The 17,737-nt window shown below is 47.9% G+C and overlaps 10 non-coding genes across 10 annotated transcripts; all 10 read right to left on the bottom strand.

The window, feature by feature from the left end:
• Nucleotides 1–341: 341 nt before the first annotated feature.
• On the bottom strand, nucleotides 342–414 carry TRNAR-ACG. The gene has a single exon. It is a non-coding gene; the product is annotated as a tRNA-Arg (tRNA).
• A 1,172-nt stretch (nucleotides 415–1,586) lies between these two features.
• Nucleotides 1,587–1,659, bottom strand: TRNAR-ACG. Its single transcript has one exon. It is a non-coding gene; the product is annotated as a tRNA-Arg (tRNA).
• Nucleotides 1,660–2,831: 1,172 nt separating this feature from the next.
• On the bottom strand, nucleotides 2,832–2,904 carry TRNAR-ACG. The gene has a single exon. It is a non-coding gene; the product is annotated as a tRNA-Arg (tRNA).
• Nucleotides 2,905–4,076: 1,172 nt separating this feature from the next.
• On the bottom strand, nucleotides 4,077–4,149 carry TRNAR-ACG. Its single transcript has one exon. It is a non-coding gene; the product is annotated as a tRNA-Arg (tRNA).
• Nucleotides 4,150–5,321: 1,172 nt separating this feature from the next.
• On the bottom strand, nucleotides 5,322–5,394 carry TRNAR-ACG. Its single transcript has one exon. It is a non-coding gene; the product is annotated as a tRNA-Arg (tRNA).
• Nucleotides 5,395–6,566: 1,172 nt separating this feature from the next.
• On the bottom strand, nucleotides 6,567–6,639 carry TRNAR-ACG. Its single transcript has one exon. It is a non-coding gene; the product is annotated as a tRNA-Arg (tRNA).
• A 1,172-nt stretch (nucleotides 6,640–7,811) lies between these two features.
• Nucleotides 7,812–7,884, bottom strand: TRNAP-AGG. The gene has a single exon. It is a non-coding gene; the product is annotated as a tRNA-Pro (tRNA).
• Nucleotides 7,885–9,056: 1,172 nt separating this feature from the next.
• Nucleotides 9,057–9,129, bottom strand: TRNAH-AUG. Its single transcript has one exon. It is a non-coding gene; the product is annotated as a tRNA-His (tRNA).
• Nucleotides 9,130–10,301: 1,172 nt separating this feature from the next.
• On the bottom strand, nucleotides 10,302–10,374 carry TRNAR-ACG. The gene has a single exon. It is a non-coding gene; the product is annotated as a tRNA-Arg (tRNA).
• A 1,181-nt stretch (nucleotides 10,375–11,555) lies between these two features.
• On the bottom strand, nucleotides 11,556–11,628 carry TRNAL-AAG. The gene has a single exon. It is a non-coding gene; the product is annotated as a tRNA-Leu (tRNA).
• Nucleotides 11,629–17,737: the final 6,109 nt, after the last annotated feature.

Below are 17,737 nucleotides of genomic sequence, written 5' to 3'. Positions count from 1 at the left end.
ATCCATGCTTGGTTATCTGAGGCTTGCTGTATATGTGAACAGCAGTGGAGGAGTTCTCTGTGGTTTCCCTGTTAGAGTTCTTGCGATACTTGGTGGAGCTGAGGAAGCCTGAAAGAGGATTCTGGGCAAAGCTAATATATTTTCTATAAAGGGCCTATAAGTGGGATGTATACTGCTGGGCTCTTGAGTGCTTCTTGGATCTTCTACTTCCCCTTGAAGGCCTTTTGGTCATTGCGGAAAGGTGAGGGAACGCTTGTGTTTTTTTTTCATCTGGGCTGGTGAATTATATAACCTCCATGATTTTGTTTTTTTTTTCACTAATGGAACAAAATACAGCTTTGCGAGCCAACCAGGATTTGAACCTGGAATCTTCTGATCCGTAGTCAGATGCGTTATCCATTGCGCCACTGGCCCATTTGCTTTGGAGTTGCCAGCTGTTTTACAAGGCCAGAGAAGGGCACAACCTGAAGCTGCTCTTCCCTCCAGTGATGTGTTTCTACAGGGAATTGTGAACAGCTTCTTTTTGCTTATCTCTGTTATGGATGGCTAGCATGCAGCCTACTCATGGGATGCTGTTGACCAGGGGCTGGAAGCTGGCCTACTAGGCAATCACTTTGAAAAGTGAAGTGTATGATTTTCTAGCACTGTGTGCTTCCTGGGTGGAGGATAATGCCGTAACAGAAAATGCATCAGAAGGTTTTGAAAAGATGATCCTTTCTTCCCCTAAATTGGAATGTTTCGCACGGAGTGATTCATTTCCTAGGTACTTCTTGGTGGAATCTACCCTAGCAGTGGGACGTCTCTGTCTCCGAGGAATGTTTATTGTATCCCCGAATATACTGTTTTGTCTGCTGGAAGTCAAGCATTTACTGACATGTTTCGGGATCTCAGTGGAACTTGAAGGGTCAGTGATTGGGCAGATCTGCAACTTTTGAGGTTTTATTCCATTTGATTGTTAGCAAATTCGCACCCTCACCTGAATGCGATTGACAAATTGATAGAGACCTGGGCCTAAAGCAGCCCTTCTTTTCGGCACAAGATAAGCATCTCTGGCGTGCTAAGATGTGAATATTTCCTGATTTTTCTGGAGCCAGCCAGGTGCCAGGACGTCCTTTGTAGCTACGCCTCGGAAGATGTTTGGTATGGGAGGAAAAGGTTTGGCTGTAATTTCTGGCTGTGTGTCAACAATTGGTGACTGAATTTCTGCCAGGAAAACTCTATGGGAATAGGCTAGAAGCAGGTAGGATCCATGCTTGGTTATCTGAGGCTTGCTGTATATGTGAACAGCAGTGGAGGAGTTCTCTGTGGTTTCCCTGTTAGAGTTCTTGCGATACTTGGTGGAGCTGAGGAAGCCTGAAAGAGGATTCTGGGCAAAGCTAATATATTTTCTATAAAGGGCCTATAAGTGGGATGTATACTGCTGGGCTCTTGAGTGCTTCTTGGATCTTCTACTTCCCCTTGAAGGCCTTTTGGTCATTGCGGAAAGGTGAGGGAACGCTTGTGTTTTTTTTTCATCTGGGCTGGTGAATTATATAACCTCCATGATTTTGTTTTTTTTTTCACTAATGGAACAAAATACAGCTTTGCGAGCCAACCAGGATTTGAACCTGGAATCTTCTGATCCGTAGTCAGATGCGTTATCCATTGCGCCACTGGCCCATTTGCTTTGGAGTTGCCAGCTGTTTTACAAGGCCAGAGAAGGGCACAACCTGAAGCTGCTCTTCCCTCCAGTGATGTGTTTCTACAGGGAATTGTGAACAGCTTCTTTTTGCTTATCTCTGTTATGGATGGCTAGCATGCAGCCTACTCATGGGATGCTGTTGACCAGGGGCTGGAAGCTGGCCTACTAGGCAATCACTTTGAAACGTGAAGTGTATGATTTTCTAGCACTGTGTGCTTCCTGGGTGGAGGATAATGCCGTAACAGAAAATGCATCAGAAGGTTTTGAAAAGATGATCCTTTCTTCCCCTAAATTGGAATGTTTCGCACCGAGTGATTCATTTCCTAGGTACTTCTTGGTGGAATCTACCCTAGCAGTGGGACGTCTCTGTCTCCGAGGAATGTTTATTGTATCCCCGAATATACTGTTTTGTCTGCTGGAAGTCAAGCATTTACTGACATGTTTCGGGATCTCAGTGGAACTTGAAGGGTCAGTGATTGGGCAGATCTGCAACTTTTGAGGTTTTATTCCATTTGATTGTTAGCAAATTCGCACCCTCACCTGAATGCGATTGACAAATTGATAGAGACCTGGGCCTAAAGCAGCCCTTCTTTTCGGCACAAGATAAGCATCTCTGGCGTGCTAAGATGTGAATATTTCCTGATTTTTCTGGAGCCAGCCAGGTGCCAGGACGTCCTTTGTAGCTACGCCTCGGAAGATGTTTGGTATGGGAGGAAAAGGTTTGGCTGTAATTTCTGGCTGTGTGTCAACAATTGGTGACTGAATTTCTGCCAGGAAAACTCTATGGGAATAGGCTAGAAGCAGGTAGGATCCATGCTTGGTTATCTGAGGCTTGCTGTATATGTGAACAGCAGTGGAGGAGTTCTCTGTGGTTTCCCTGTTAGAGTTCTTGCGATACTTGGTGGAGCTGAGGAAGCCTGAAAGAGGATTCTGGGCAAAGCTAATATATTTTCTATAAAGGGCCTATAAGTGGGATGTATACTGCTGGGCTCTTGAGTGCTTCTTGGATCTTCTACTTCCCCTTGAAGGCCTTTTGGTCATTGCGGAAAGGTGAGGGAACGCTTGTGTTTTTTTTTCATCTGGGCTGGTGAATTATATAACCTCCATGATTTTGTTTTTTTTTTCACTAATGGAACAAAATACAGCTTTGCGAGCCAACCAGGATTTGAACCTGGAATCTTCTGATCCGTAGTCAGATGCGTTATCCATTGCGCCACTGGCCCATTTGCTTTGGAGTTGCCAGCTGTTTTACAAGGCCAGAGAAGGGCACAACCTGAAGCTGCTCTTCCCTCCAGTGATGTGTTTCTACAGGGAATTGTGAACAGCTTCTTTTTGCTTATCTCTGTTATGGATGGCTAGCATGCAGCCTACTCATGGGATGCTGTTGACCAGGGGCTGGAAGCTGGCCTACTAGGCAATCACTTTGAAACGTGAAGTGTATGATTTTCTAGCACTGTGTGCTTCCTGGGTGGAGGATAATGCCGTAACAGAAAATGCATCAGAAGGTTTTGAAAAGATGATCCTTTCTTCCCCTAAATTGGAATGTTTCGCACCGAGTGATTCATTTCCTAGGTACTTCTTGGTGGAATCTACCCTAGCAGTGGGACGTCTCTGTCTCCGAGGAATGTTTATTGTATCCCCGAATATACTGTTTTGTCTGCTGGAAGTCAAGCATTTACTGACATGTTTCGGGATCTCAGTGGAACTTGAAGGGTCAGTGATTGGGCAGATCTGCAACTTTTGAGGTTTTATTCCATTTGATTGTTAGCAAATTCGCACCCTCACCTGAATGCGATTGACAAATTGATAGAGACCTGGGCCTAAAGCAGCCCTTCTTTTCGGCACAAGATAAGCATCTCTGGCGTGCTAAGATGTGAATATTTCCTGATTTTTCTGGAGCCAGCCAGGTGCCAGGACGTCCTTTGTAGCTACGCCTCGGAAGATGTTTGGTATGGGAGGAAAAGGTTTGGCTGTAATTTCTGGCTGTGTGTCAACAATTGGTGACTGAATTTCTGCCAGGAAAACTCTATGGGAATAGGCTAGAAGCAGGTAGGATCCATGCTTGGTTATCTGAGGCTTGCTGTATATGTGAACAGCAGTGGAGGAGTTCTCTGTGGTTTCCCTGTTAGAGTTCTTGCGATACTTGGTGGAGCTGAGGAAGCCTGAAAGAGGATTCTGGGCAAAGCTAATATATTTTCTATAAAGGGCCTATAAGTGGGATGTATACTGCTGGGCTCTTGAGTGCTTCTTGGATCTTCTACTTCCCCTTGAAGGCCTTTTGGTCATTGCGGAAAGGTGAGGGAACGCTTGTGTTTTTTTTTCATCTGGGCTGGTGAATTATATAACCTCCATGATTTTGTTTTTTTTTTCACTAATGGAACAAAATACAGCTTTGCGAGCCAACCAGGATTTGAACCTGGAATCTTCTGATCCGTAGTCAGATGCGTTATCCATTGCGCCACTGGCCCATTTGCTTTGGAGTTGCCAGCTGTTTTACAAGGCCAGAGAAGGGCACAACCTGAAGCTGCTCTTCCCTCCAGTGATGTGTTTCTACAGGGAATTGTGAACAGCTTCTTTTTGCTTATCTCTGTTATGGATGGCTAGCATGCAGCCTACTCATGGGATGCTGTTGACCAGGGGCTGGAAGCTGGCCTACTAGGCAATCACTTTGAAACGTGAAGTGTATGATTTTCTAGCACTGTGTGCTTCCTGGGTGGAGGATAATGCCGTAACAGAAAATGCATCAGAAGGTTTTGAAAAGATGATCCTTTCTTCCCCTAAATTGGAATGTTTCGCACCGAGTGATTCATTTCCTAGGTACTTCTTGGTGGAATCTACCCTAGCAGTGGGACGTCTCTGTCTCCGAGGAATGTTTATTGTATCCCCGAATATACTGTTTTGTCTGCTGGAAGTCAAGCATTTACTGACATGTTTCGGGATCTCAGTGGAACTTGAAGGGTCAGTGATTGGGCAGATCTGCAACTTTTGAGGTTTTATTCCATTTGATTGTTAGCAAATTCGCACCCTCACCTGAATGCGATTGACAAATTGATAGAGACCTGGGCCTAAAGCAGCCCTTCTTTTCGGCACAAGATAAGCATCTCTGGCGTGCTAAGATGTGAATATTTCCTGATTTTTCTGGAGCCAGCCAGGTGCCAGGACGTCCTTTGTAGCTACGCCTCGGAAGATGTTTGGTATGGGAGGAAAAGGTTTGGCTGTAATTTCTGGCTGTGTGTCAACAATTGGTGACTGAATTTCTGCCAGGAAAACTCTATGGGAATAGGCTAGAAGCAGGTAGGATCCATGCTTGGTTATCTGAGGCTTGCTGTATATGTGAACAGCAGTGGAGGAGTTCTCTGTGGTTTCCCTGTTAGAGTTCTTGCGATACTTGGTGGAGCTGAGGAAGCCTGAAAGAGGATTCTGGGCAAAGCTAATATATTTTCTATAAAGGGCCTATAAGTGGGATGTATACTGCTGGGCTCTTGAGTGCTTCTTGGATCTTCTACTTCCCCTTGAAGGCCTTTTGGTCATTGCGGAAAGGTGAGGGAACGCTTGTGTTTTTTTTTCATCTGGGCTGGTGAATTATATAACCTCCATGATTTTGTTTTTTTTTTCACTAATGGAACAAAATACAGCTTTGCGAGCCAACCAGGATTTGAACCTGGAATCTTCTGATCCGTAGTCAGATGCGTTATCCATTGCGCCACTGGCCCATTTGCTTTGGAGTTGCCAGCTGTTTTACAAGGCCAGAGAAGGGCACAACCTGAAGCTGCTCTTCCCTCCAGTGATGTGTTTCTACAGGGAATTGTGAACAGCTTCTTTTTGCTTATCTCTGTTATGGATGGCTAGCATGCAGCCTACTCATGGGATGCTGTTGACCAGGGGCTGGAAGCTGGCCTACTAGGCAATCACTTTGAAACGTGAAGTGTATGATTTTCTAGCACTGTGTGCTTCCTGGGTGGAGGATAATGCCGTAACAGAAAATGCATCAGAAGGTTTTGAAAAGATGATCCTTTCTTCCCCTAAATTGGAATGTTTCGCACCGAGTGATTCATTTCCTAGGTACTTCTTGGTGGAATCTACCCTAGCAGTGGGACGTCTCTGTCTCCGAGGAATGTTTATTGTATCCCCGAATATACTGTTTTGTCTGCTGGAAGTCAAGCATTTACTGACATGTTTCGGGATCTCAGTGGAACTTGAAGGGTCAGTGATTGGGCAGATCTGCAACTTTTGAGGTTTTATTCCATTTGATTGTTAGCAAATTCGCACCCTCACCTGAATGCGATTGACAAATTGATAGAGACCTGGGCCTAAAGCAGCCCTTCTTTTCGGCACAAGATAAGCATCTCTGGCGTGCTAAGATGTGAATATTTCCTGATTTTTCTGGAGCCAGCCAGGTGCCAGGACGTCCTTTGTAGCTACGCCTCGGAAGATGTTTGGTATGGGAGGAAAAGGTTTGGCTGTAATTTCTGGCTGTGTGTCAACAATTGGTGACTGAATTTCTGCCAGGAAAACTCTATGGGAATAGGCTAGAAGCAGGTAGGATCCATGCTTGGTTATCTGAGGCTTGCTGTATATGTGAACAGCAGTGGAGGAGTTCTCTGTGGTTTCCCTGTTAGAGTTCTTGCGATACTTGGTGGAGCTGAGGAAGCCTGAAAGAGGATTCTGGGCAAAGCTAATATATTTTCTATAAAGGGCCTATAAGTGGGATGTATACTGCTGGGCTCTTGAGTGCTTCTTGGATCTTCTACTTCCCCTTGAAGGCCTTTTGGTCATTGCGGAAAGGTGAGGGAACGCTTGTGTTTTTTTTTCATCTGGGCTGGTGAATTATATAACCTCCATGGTTTTGTTTTTTTTTTCACTAATGGAACAAAATACAGCTTTGCGAGCCAACCAGGATTTGAACCTGGAATCTTCTGATCCGTAGTCAGATGCGTTATCCATTGCGCCACTGGCCCATTTGCTTTGGAGTTGCCAGCTGTTTTACAAGGCCAGAGAAGGGCACAACCTGAAGCTGCTCTTCCCTCCAGTGATGTGTTTCTACAGGGAATTGTGAACAGCTTCTTTTTGCTTATCTCTGTTATGGATGGCTAGCATGCAGCCTACTCATGGGATGCTGTTGACCAGGGGCTGGAAGCTGGCCTACTAGGCAATCACTTTGAAACGTGAAGTGTATGATTTTCTAGCACTGTGTGCTTCCTGGGTGGAGGATAATGCCGTAACAGAAAATGCATCAGAAGGTTTTGAAAAGATGATCCTTTCTTCCCCTAAATTGGAATGTTTCGCACCGAGTGATTCATTTCCTAGGTACTTCTTGGTGGAATCTACCCTAGCAGTGGGACGTCTCTGTCTCCGAGGAATGTTTATTGTATCCCCGAATATACTGTTTTGTCTGCTGGAAGTCAAGCATTTACTGACATGTTTCGGGATCTCAGTGGAACTTGAAGGGTCAGTGATTGGGCAGATCTGCAACTTTTGAGGTTTTATTCCATTTGATTGTTAGCAAATTCGCACCCTCACCTGAATGCGATTGAGAAATTGATAGAGACCTGGGCCTAAAGCAGCCCTTCTTTTCGGCACAAGATAAGCATCTCTGGCGTGCTAAGATGTGAATATTTCCTGATTTTTCTGGAGCCAGCCAGGTGCCAGGACGTCCTTTGTAGCTACGCCTCGGAAGATGTTTGGTATGGGAGGAAAAGGTTTGGCTGTAATTTCTGGCTGTGTGTCAACAATTGGTGACTGAATTTCTGCCAGGAAAACTCTATGGGAATAGGCTAGAAGCAGGTAGGATCCATGCTTGGTTATCTGAGGCTTGCTGTATATGTGAACAGCAGTGGAGGAGTTCTCTGTGGTTTCCCTGTTAGAGTTCTTGCGATACTTGGTGGAGCTGAGGAAGCCTGAAAGAGGATTCTGGGCAAAGCTAATATATTTTCTATAAAGGGCCTATAAGTGGGATGTATACTGCTGGGCTCTTGAGTGCTTCTTGGATCTTCTACTTCCCCTTGAAGGCCTTTTGGTCATTGCGGAAAGGTGAGGGAACGCTTGTGTTTTTTTTTCATCTGGGCTGGTGAATTATATAACCTCCATGATTTTGTTTTTTTTTTCACTAATGGAACAAAATACAGCTTTGCGAGCCAACCAGGATTTGAACCTGGAATCTTCCGATCCCTAGTCAGATGCGTTATCCATTGCGCCACTGGCCCATTTGCTTTGGAGTTGCCAGCTGTTTTACAAGGCCAGAGAAGGGCACAACCTGAAGCTGCTCTTCCCTCCAGTGATGTGTTTCTACAGGGAATTGTGAACAGCTTCTTTTTGCTTATCTCTGTTATGGATGGCTAGCATGCAGCCTACTCATGGGATGCTGTTGACCAGGGGCTGGAAGCTGGCCTACTAGGCAATCACTTTGAAACGTGAAGTGTATGATTTTCTAGCACTGTGTGCTTCCTGGGTGGAGGATAATGCCGTAACAGAAAATGCATCAGAAGGTTTTGAAAAGATGATCCTTTCTTCCCCTAAATTGGAATGTTTCGCACCGAGTGATTCATTTCCTAGGTACTTCTTGGTGGAATCTACCCTAGCAGTGGGACGTCTCTGTCTCCGAGGAATGTTTATTGTATCCCCGAATATACTGTTTTGTCTGCTGGAAGTCAAGCATTTACTGACATGTTTCGGGATCTCAGTGGAACTTGAAGGGTCAGTGATTGGGCAGATCTGCAACTTTTGAGGTTTTATTCCATTTGATTGTTAGCAAATTCGCACCCTCACCTGAATGCGATTGACAAATTGATAGAGACCTGGGCCTAAAGCAGCCCTTCTTTTCGGCACAAGATAAGCATCTCTGGCGTGCTAAGATGTGAATATTTCCTGATTTTTCTGGAGCCAGCCAGGTGCCAGGACGTCCTTTGTAGCTACGCCTCGGAAGATGTTTGGTATGGGAGGAAAAGGTTTGGCTGTAATTTCTGGCTGTGTGTCAACAATTGGTGACTGAATTTCTGCCAGGAAAACTCTATGGGAATAGGCTAGAAGCAGGTAGGATCCATGCTTGGTTATCTGAGGCTTGCTGTATATGTGAACAGCAGTGGAGGAGTTCTCTGTGGTTTCCCTGTTAGAGTTCTTGCGATACTTGGTGGAGCTGAGGAAGCCTGAAAGAGGATTCTGGGCAAAGCTAATATATTTTCTATAAAGGGCCTATAAGTGGGATGTATACTGCTGGGCTCTTGAGTGCTTCTTGGATCTTCTACTTCCCCTTGAAGGCCTTTTGGTCATTGCGGAAAGGTGAGGGAACGCTTGTGTTTTTTTTTCATCTGGGCTGGTGAATTATATAACCTCCATGATTTTGTTTTTTTTTTCACTAATGGAACAAAATACAGCTTTGCAAGCCAACCAGGATTTGAACCTGGAATCTTCTGATCCATAGTCAGATGCGTTATCCATTGCACCACTGGCCCATTTGCTTTGGAGTTGCCAGCTGTTTTACAAGGCCAGAGAAGGGCACAACCTGAAGCTGCTCTTCCCTCCAGTGATGTGTTTCTACAGGGAATTGTGAACAGCTTCTTTTTGCTTATCTCTGTTATGGATGGCTAGCATGCAGCCTACTCATGGGATGCTGTTGACCAGGGGCTGGAAGCTGGCCTACTAGGCAATCACTTTGAAACGTGAAGTGTATGATTTTCTAGCACTGTGTGCTTCCTGGGTGGAGGATAATGCCGTAACAGAAAATGCATCAGAAGGTTTTGAAAAGATGATCCTTTCTTCCCCTAAATTGGAATGTTTCGCACCGAGTGATTCATTTCCTAGGTACTTCTTGGTGGAATCTACCCTAGCAGTGGGACGTCTCTGTCTCCGAGGAATGTTTATTGTATCCCCGAATATACTGTTTTGTCTGCTGGAAGTCAAGCATTTACTGACATGTTTCGGGATCTCAGTGGAACTTGAAGGGTCAGTGATTGGGCAGATCTGCAACTTTTGAGGTTTTATTCCATTTGATTGTTAGCAAATTCGCACCCTCACCTGAATGCGATTGACAAATTGATAGAGACCTGGGCCTAAAGCAGCCCTTCTTTTCGGCACAAGATAAGCATCTCTGGCGTGCTAAGATGTGAATATTTCCTGATTTTTCTGGAGCCAGCCAGGTGCCAGGACGTCCTTTGTAGCTACGCCTCGGAAGATGTTTGGTATGGGAGGAAAAGGTTTGGCTGTAATTTCTGGCTGTGTGTCAACAATTGGTGACTGAATTTCTGCCAGGAAAACTCTATGGGAATAGGCTAGAAGCAGGTAGGATCCATGCTTGGTTATCTGAGGCTTGCTGTATATGTGAACAGCAGTGGAGGAGTTCTCTGTGGTTTCCCTGTTAGAGTTCTTGCGATACTTGGTGGAGCTGAGGAAGCCTGAAAGAGGATTCTGGGCAAAGCTAATATATTTTCTATAAAGGGCCTATAAGTGGGATGTATACTGCTGGGCTCTTGAGTGCTTCTTGGATCTTCTACTTCCCCTTGAAGGCCTTTTGGTCATTGCGGAAAGGTGAGGGAACGCTTGTGTTTTTTTTTCATCTGGGCTGGTGAATTATATAACCTCCATGATTTTGTTTTTTTTTTCACTAATGGAACAAAATACAGCTTTGCGAGCCAACCAGGATTTGAACCTGGAATCTTCTGATCCGTAGTCAGATGCGTTATCCATTGCGCCACTGGCCCATTTGCTTTGGAGTTGCCAGCTGTTTTACAAGGCCAGAGAAGGGCACAACCTGAAGCTGCTCTTCCCTCCAGTGATGTGTTTCTACAGGGAATTGTGAACAGCTTCTTTTTGCTTATCTCTGTTATGGATGGCTAGCATGCAGCCTACTCATGGGATGCTGTTGACCAGGGGCTGGAAGCTGGCCTACTAGGCAATCACTTTGAAACGTGAAGTGTATGATTTTCTAGCACTGTGTGCTTCCTGGGTGGAGGATAATGCCGTAACAGAAAATGCATCAGAAGGTTTTGAAAAGATGATCCTTTCTTCCCCTAAATTGGAATGTTTCGCACCGAGTGATTCATTTCCTAGGTACTTCTTGGTGGAATCTACCCTAGCAGTGGGACGTCTCTGTCTCCGAGGAATGTTTATTGTATCCCCGAATATACTGTTTTGTCTGCTGGAAGTCAAGCATTTACTGACATGTTTCGGGATCTCAGTGGAACTTGAAGGGTCAGTGATTGGGCAGATCTGCAACTTTTGAGGTTTTATTCCATTTGATTGTTAGCAAATTCGCACCCTCACCTGAATGCGATTGACAAATTGATAGAGACCTGGGCCTAAAGCAGCCCTTCTTTTCGGCACAAGATAAGCATCTCTGGCGTGCTAAGATGTGAATATTTCCTGATTTTTCTGGAGCCAGCCAGGTGCCAGGACGTCCTTTGTAGCTACGCCTCGGAAGATGTTTGGTATGGGAGGAAAAGGTTTGGCTGTAATTTCTGGCTGTGTGTCAACAATTGGTGACTGAATTTCTGCCAGGAAAACTCTATGGGAATAGGCTAGAAGCAGGTAGGATCCATGCTTGGTTATCTGAGGCTTGCTGTATATGTGAACAGCAGTGGAGGAGTTCTCTGTGGTTTCCCTGTTAGAGTTCTTGCGATACTTGGTGGAGCTGAGGAAGCCTGAAAGAGGATTCCGGGCAAAGCTAATATATTTTCTATAAAGTGCCTAGTGCTCGTAAGTGGGATGTATACTGCTGGGCTCTTGAGTGATTCTTGGATGTTCTACTTCCCATTGAAGGCCTTTTGGTCATTGCGGAAAGGTGAGGGAACCCTTGTATTTTTTTTTTCATCTGGGCTGGTGAATTATATGACCTCTATGCTTCTGGGTTTTTTTTTCAGCAATGGAACAAAAGGCAGCCTTGCAAGCCAGCCAGGAGTTGAACCTGGAATCTTCTGATCCTTAGCCAAATGTGCTATCCATTGCACCACTGGCTCATTTGCAGTGGGTAGGGCCTTCATTGTAACAAAGTGAGCCATCTTGGAGAACCCGGTCTATTACTACCCAAATGACGGTGTTGCCCTGGGAGGCTGGTAGTTCAGTGATAAAATCCATGGACAGGTCCTCCCAGGGCCTCTGTGGTACCGGCATGGGCTGCATCAAGCCCCACTGCTGCTGATGGGAACTCTTAGTTCGGGCACACACCGGTCAGGTGGACACATACTGCAGCACATCCTGCGCCATCCGAGGCCACCAGTACGACCGGGAGATCAGATGGAGGGTCTTGTGGAACTCGAAGTGTCCGGCGAATTCAGAAGCATGCCCCCAGCATAGCAGCTTCCTACGGAGACTCACTGGTACTGCCTTCTGGCAAGCGGCACCAGCTCCAGGTATGGAGGGAATACAGGCCAGGTTCAGCATGGGTTAGGGCTCCTCCTGGTCCCCGGGAAACTGTGGGACAGGGCATCTGCCCGGACGTTCTTCTCCCCCGGTCTGAAAATCAGGCTTAAGGCGAATCTAGCAAAAAACAGAGACCACCTGGCCTGGCGAGGTTTCATTCTGGTGGCATTTTGGAGGTATAGTAGGTTCTTGTGGTCGGTGATCACCGTCACCGGATGCGCTGCTCCCTCCAGCAAGTAGCGCCATTCTTCAAAAGCTAACTTGAGCAGCAGAAGCTCCTGATCCCCCACCGTATAGTTCCGTTCCGTGGGGGTGAATTTGCGGGAGAAGAAAAAAGCAGGGGTGCTTCTTCCCAGCAGCAGCCATCTGAGAGAGCACGCCCCTACTCCCAGGGCTGAGGCGTCCACCTCCACTAAGAAAGGCTGGGTAGGATCCGGACTGCGAAGGACCGGTGCGGAAAGAAACGCCTTCTTCTGGGTGGTAAATGCAGCAACCGCCTCTAGTGTCCAGTTCTTGACCGTGAGGGCCGTTAGTGGAGCCGTGATGAGGGAGTAGTCCTAGATGAACTGCCGGTAGTAGTTGACGAACCCCAGGAACCTCTGCAAGGCCCACAGACCCTGGGGAGCCGGCCAGTCATGAATAGAGAGTCAATTTCCTGGGGTCCATTTGCAATCCGGTGGAAGAGACGATATACCCCAGGAACAGAAGACTCTGCTGGTGGAACGAGCACTTTTCCAATTTGGCATACAGCCGATGTTCCCGGAGGCGCTGAATTACTGTGCGGACGTGGGAAACATGCTGGGGCAGCGAGGAAGAGACGATCAGAATGTCGTCTAGGTATACGATCACCGAGGTGAGCAGATCCTGGAAAATGAAGTTGACAAAATTCTGAAACACCGCAGGGGCATTACATAGGCCAAACGGCATCACCCGGTACTCAAAATATCCTTCGTGGGTGTTAAAAGCCGTCTTCCACTCATCCCCCTCCCGGATCTGCACCAGGTTGTAGGCCCCGTGTAAATCCAGCTTGGTGAAAATCTTGGCCCCTTGAAGACGGTCAAACAACTCCGGGATGAGTGGAAGCGGGTACCAGTTTTTCAATGTGATCTTGTTCAACCCCCGGTAGTCAATGCAGGGGTGGAGGGACCCATCCTTCTTTGATACAAAGAAGAACCCGGCCCCTGCAGGCGAAGTAGAGGCTCGGATAAAGCCCTTGAGAAGGTTTTCCCGGATGTACTCCCTCATGGTGCGGGATTCCTCACGGGATAGGGTGTAAAGGCACCCCGGGGGTGGATCGGTTCCCGGCAGGAGGTCTATGGCGCAGTTGAAGGACCGGTGAGGAGGCAAAGTATCAGCCGCCTGGGCACTGAACACATCACGGAAGTCCTGATAGTCTTTAGGCAGCCCGGGCAACCCCTCCTGCGGGGTCTGAAGCTGAGCCGAGCAGAGTGGCATGGGAGGCTTGACCTGCTGGAGGCAGTGCTCGACACACCGGGAAACCCATTGCCCGATCTCTCCGGTGGACCAGTCGATCACTGGAGCGTGAAGACGGAGCCAGGGCTGTCTCAGAATCACCGGGTGAATGGCTCGGGCGAGAACCAGGAACTGGATATTCTCCTGATGCAATGCCCCCACCTGCAAGGGCAGAGGTGAGGTGATCCAGGTGATGGTCCGGGGAAGACTCTCCCCCTGGATGGAGGTGACTGGGAGCTCCGGTTAGCAGGGCAAAGTGGAGACACCCAACTGTGACAGGAACTCGGCGTCAATGAAGTTCCCTCCGGCCCCAGAGTCCAGCAAGGCCCTAGTATGAACCTGGTGTCCCTCGCCTTGGAGCAGGACAGGAACAGAGAGCAAACAGTCAGGAAGGGAGGCCAGCCGGCCCAGAGCCACTCCCTTCATGGGGCTCGGGCCGGAGCGTTTCCCGACTTCTCACGTTTATTTGGGCAGGTGCCCGAGAGATGGCCGGCCTGCCCACAGTACAGGCATAGATGTTTTCGGAGCCGGTGAGTCCTCTCCTCCTTGGACAGGCGCCGCCCCAGTACCATGGGTTCTTCCTTGGTTCCTTCTCGAGGAACCCAATCATCTCCGGGCGCCGGTAAACGCCTCTGGATATCTGCACCACCAGCTGTGTGGCCCTGTGCTGGGCTCGCTCCTGGAATCGGATATCGATTCTCGTGCAGAGTGCAATAAGGGCATCCAAAATAGCGGGAATCTCTCAGCCGGCCAATTCATCTTTTATCTGGCCGTCCAGAAGATGGCCGTCAGAGCCTCCTGGTTCCACCGGAGTTCCGCTGCCAAGGTACGGAACCGGATGGCATACGCCCCGACCGACCCAGAACCCTGCTGGATCCGCAGCAGCTCCCCTGAGGCAGAAGAAGGTCGGCCAGGCACATCGAATACCATCCGGAACTGCTGCAGGAACTCCTCTAGGTTCGTCAGAACCGGACTCCACTGCTCCCACAGCAGGGACGCCCAAGCCAGCGCGGCACCAGATAGCAGGGAGATGATGAAGGCCACTTTTATTTTGTCAGACGGGATAGCCTCTGGCTGCAGCTCAAATAGAATCTGACACTTGTTAAGGAACCCCCGGCAGGCTGCTGGAGTGCCGTTGAAGTGAGGCGGCTCAGGGAGACGCAGCCATGTGGTGGAAACCTCCACCGAAAGCCAGGAGGAGCCGCTGCCGCCTGCTGCTGGAGCCTTTTTAACTGGTTGCAGACATCCTGCAAGACGCTGGACAAACGGGTTAGTTGAGCCTGCTGCTGATGGAGTACCTGAGCCAGATTGGAAAGCTCAGTTTTGTCTGGCGAGCTCATGGCTTCGGCCTACTGTTATGACTGGGGATGTGTGAGCCCTTGTGCCCCGACTGAGCCCGGCGAGGATGGAGTGCACCGCACTCGGTCAGGCAGCCAGACAACCCCTAGCTTCACCTGCACTTAGCCACTGTCCCCCAGGAGTTGAGCCCCTGGGTTCAAGCGGCTGGCAGGACTTCCGGAACTGGCGGGGTTGCACGACCACTGACCAGACATGTGGTCAAACAAACACAGTCCAGGAGCCCGTAAACAGCAGAGCAAAGAATAGTCAAGGAACAGTCCAAGGTCAAGGCAGGCAGCAACACAACGCGTAGTCCAGGAACAAACCAAGGTCAGGAATACCGGAACACAGGAACCGAAGACAAGGAGCACCGGCGTGGAACTCAAACACAATTGAGGCTGAAGCAACGAAGGGCTGGAGGCAGGGCTTTAAATAGTGAAGGAATCTGGCTCAAACATGTGCAGCTGATCCAAGATGGCTGCCCCCATCAGCAGAGAAACCCTACGTCCAAATATGGGCTTCCTTCCTGAAGCTGTCCAACTCCAAGATGGCTGTCACAAGCTGAGATGCCCATCCAAAGATGGCCGACCTACCCTGAAGAACCACATCCAAGATGGCCGGCTATCTCCGCTGGCCTGCGACTCGCCGGCGAATCGGCCGCATAGGCCTGGAACCAGGTGAGGGACGTAACACCAGATGACCACCGGAGAGAATCGGGGATGACCTCCCATTACACCCCAGTGGTCACTAACCCCCTCCCATCCTCAAAAAACATCTTTAAAAATATTTTGTGCCAGTCTCTATGCCAGCCTCAGATGTCATACTCAGGTTCGTGACAGCAGTATGCAGGTCCCTGGAGCAGTTTTAGTGGGTGCAGTGCACTTCAGACAGGTGGACCCAGCCCCACCCCACCCCCACCTGTTACATTTGTGGAGGAAACAGCGAGCCCTCCAAAACCCACTACAAACCCACTGTACCCACATCTAGGTGGCCCCCTTCACCCGTAAGGGCTATGGTAGTGTGTACAGTTGTGGGTAGTGGGTTTTGGGGGGCTCAGCACCCAAGGTAAGGGAGCTATGCACCTGGGAGCAATTTCTGAAGTCCACTGCAGTGCCCCCTAGGGTGCCTGGTTGGTGTCCTGGCATGTCAGGGGGACCAGTGCACTACAAATGCTGGCTCCTCCCATGACCAAATGGCTTGCATTTGGTCGTTTCTGAGATGGATGTCCTTGGTTTTGTTTATTGCCGAAAATCAGAAATGTCCATGTCTAGGGATGACCAAATCTAGGGATGACCAAATTTAAGGATTTGGATGTCCCTGATGGTATTTTTGAAATGAAAGATGGATGTCCATCTTGTTTTGAAAATATGGGTTTCCCCGTTCCTGAATCAGGATGTTTTGTGAGGATGTCCAAATCAAAACTTGGATGTCCATCTTTTGTTTTGAAAATACTGTCAGGGATGTCCAAATCCTTAAATTTGAAAATGCCCCTCTAAGTACACTGAGTTTGTCAATTGCTATGTTTTCTTTGTTTCCAGTTTACTTCCCATTTTTGTTAGTTTCTATCACACTCTGTGTTCCTGTCACTATCAGTTCACGTCAATATGGTGTATGTTTATTTTATTTATTTAGATTTTGCTCACACCTTTTTCAGTAGTAGCTCAAGGTGAGTTACATTCAGGTACACTGGATATTTCTCTGTCCCAGGAGGGCTCACAATCTAGGGCAATGGAGGGTTAGGTGAGTTGCCCAAGATCACAAGGAGCAGCAGTTAGACCAGTGCTCTAGCCACTAGGCCACTCCTCATACCTGTCACGATGGTGACTGTTTCCTTGTCTGTGCTCACCTTGCCCTCTGGTGGACAGAACCGGTGCCTGCTATGGACTGTCACATGTTCCAGACTTCAGCCCAGTCCGGTCTGGGTCTTCCGGGCTACCAGACTTGCTTCTCTTGTTTGAACAGCACCTGTAGCTGCCTTGTGATTCCTGCATCTGAACTTCAGCTGCTGATGGGCTTTATTAACCACCTGGAAACTTCTGTGTTTGCCTTTGCATCATTTAAGGTCCCTGGTATGTTGGTGTGCTCTGTGCACTTCTGCCTAGTCCAGTTTCTAGTCTGAGTTCCTTGTCTGGTTCTAGCTAGTTTGTGTGTAGTTTAGCTTTGGTTTTATTGCTTAGTTCCTAGACTTGTCTCTGGTTTGGGGGTGGTTTTACCTGCCACTGCCGCTCCATGGCAGTGGTCCAAGGGCTCACAAACCCAAGTTCTGCCTTGAAAACCTAACAGTACCATTGAACATTTATATTTTTTAATACTTCTTTTTTTCATGTTATATTTATTTGGGTCCACTATGCTAAGGTTATTTAGTTTCCATGCCCATTATTTTCATCATTTTCCTGCACTCTAGAGGGCATCTTTCACTGCTGTGTTTCATACTCCACACTTGCCCATTCATGAGCATTGGTATTGCTGCCCTTCCAGCTGGGGCCTGGGTGGCTCCTGCTTGGCTTGCTTCCTCGGGGAGTAGCTGAAGTCCTATGCCGTGATCAGAAGGCCTTCTTAGCTTGCTTACTCCATGATAGTAGAGGAAACCGGTGAGGTTACAGTTCCTTTCCTTTCTTCGTGCCGTCTGTCTTTTATCAGGGGTTCAGTAACAAAACCAGAAGGCAATGACAGATTCTCCAAGTCAATTTTTCTTTAATCAGTTTATTTCCAGAAAACCACTTGACACAACCCTGCTCCACGTTGGTAGTGCTAACAAAGCTTCATTCCTCCTCTCCTGGTTTAAAGTAACAGTTAACGCCCAATACCGCTGCACACAGAGTTTTCAGGCACCACAGTAATCTTGACATTCAAACCCCCTGTAGCCTGTCCTTTGATTCCCTTATTGCAGTCCAA

The sequence above is a fragment of the Microcaecilia unicolor genome, chromosome 1 (assembly GCF_901765095.1).
Source record: "Microcaecilia unicolor chromosome 1, aMicUni1.1, whole genome shotgun sequence".
In the NCBI taxonomy this organism is placed as follows: Eukaryota; Metazoa; Chordata; class Amphibia; order Gymnophiona; family Siphonopidae; genus Microcaecilia; species Microcaecilia unicolor.
The sequence above is the reverse complement of the archived record's forward strand: the minus strand, read 5'-3'. Positions and strand labels throughout refer to the sequence as shown.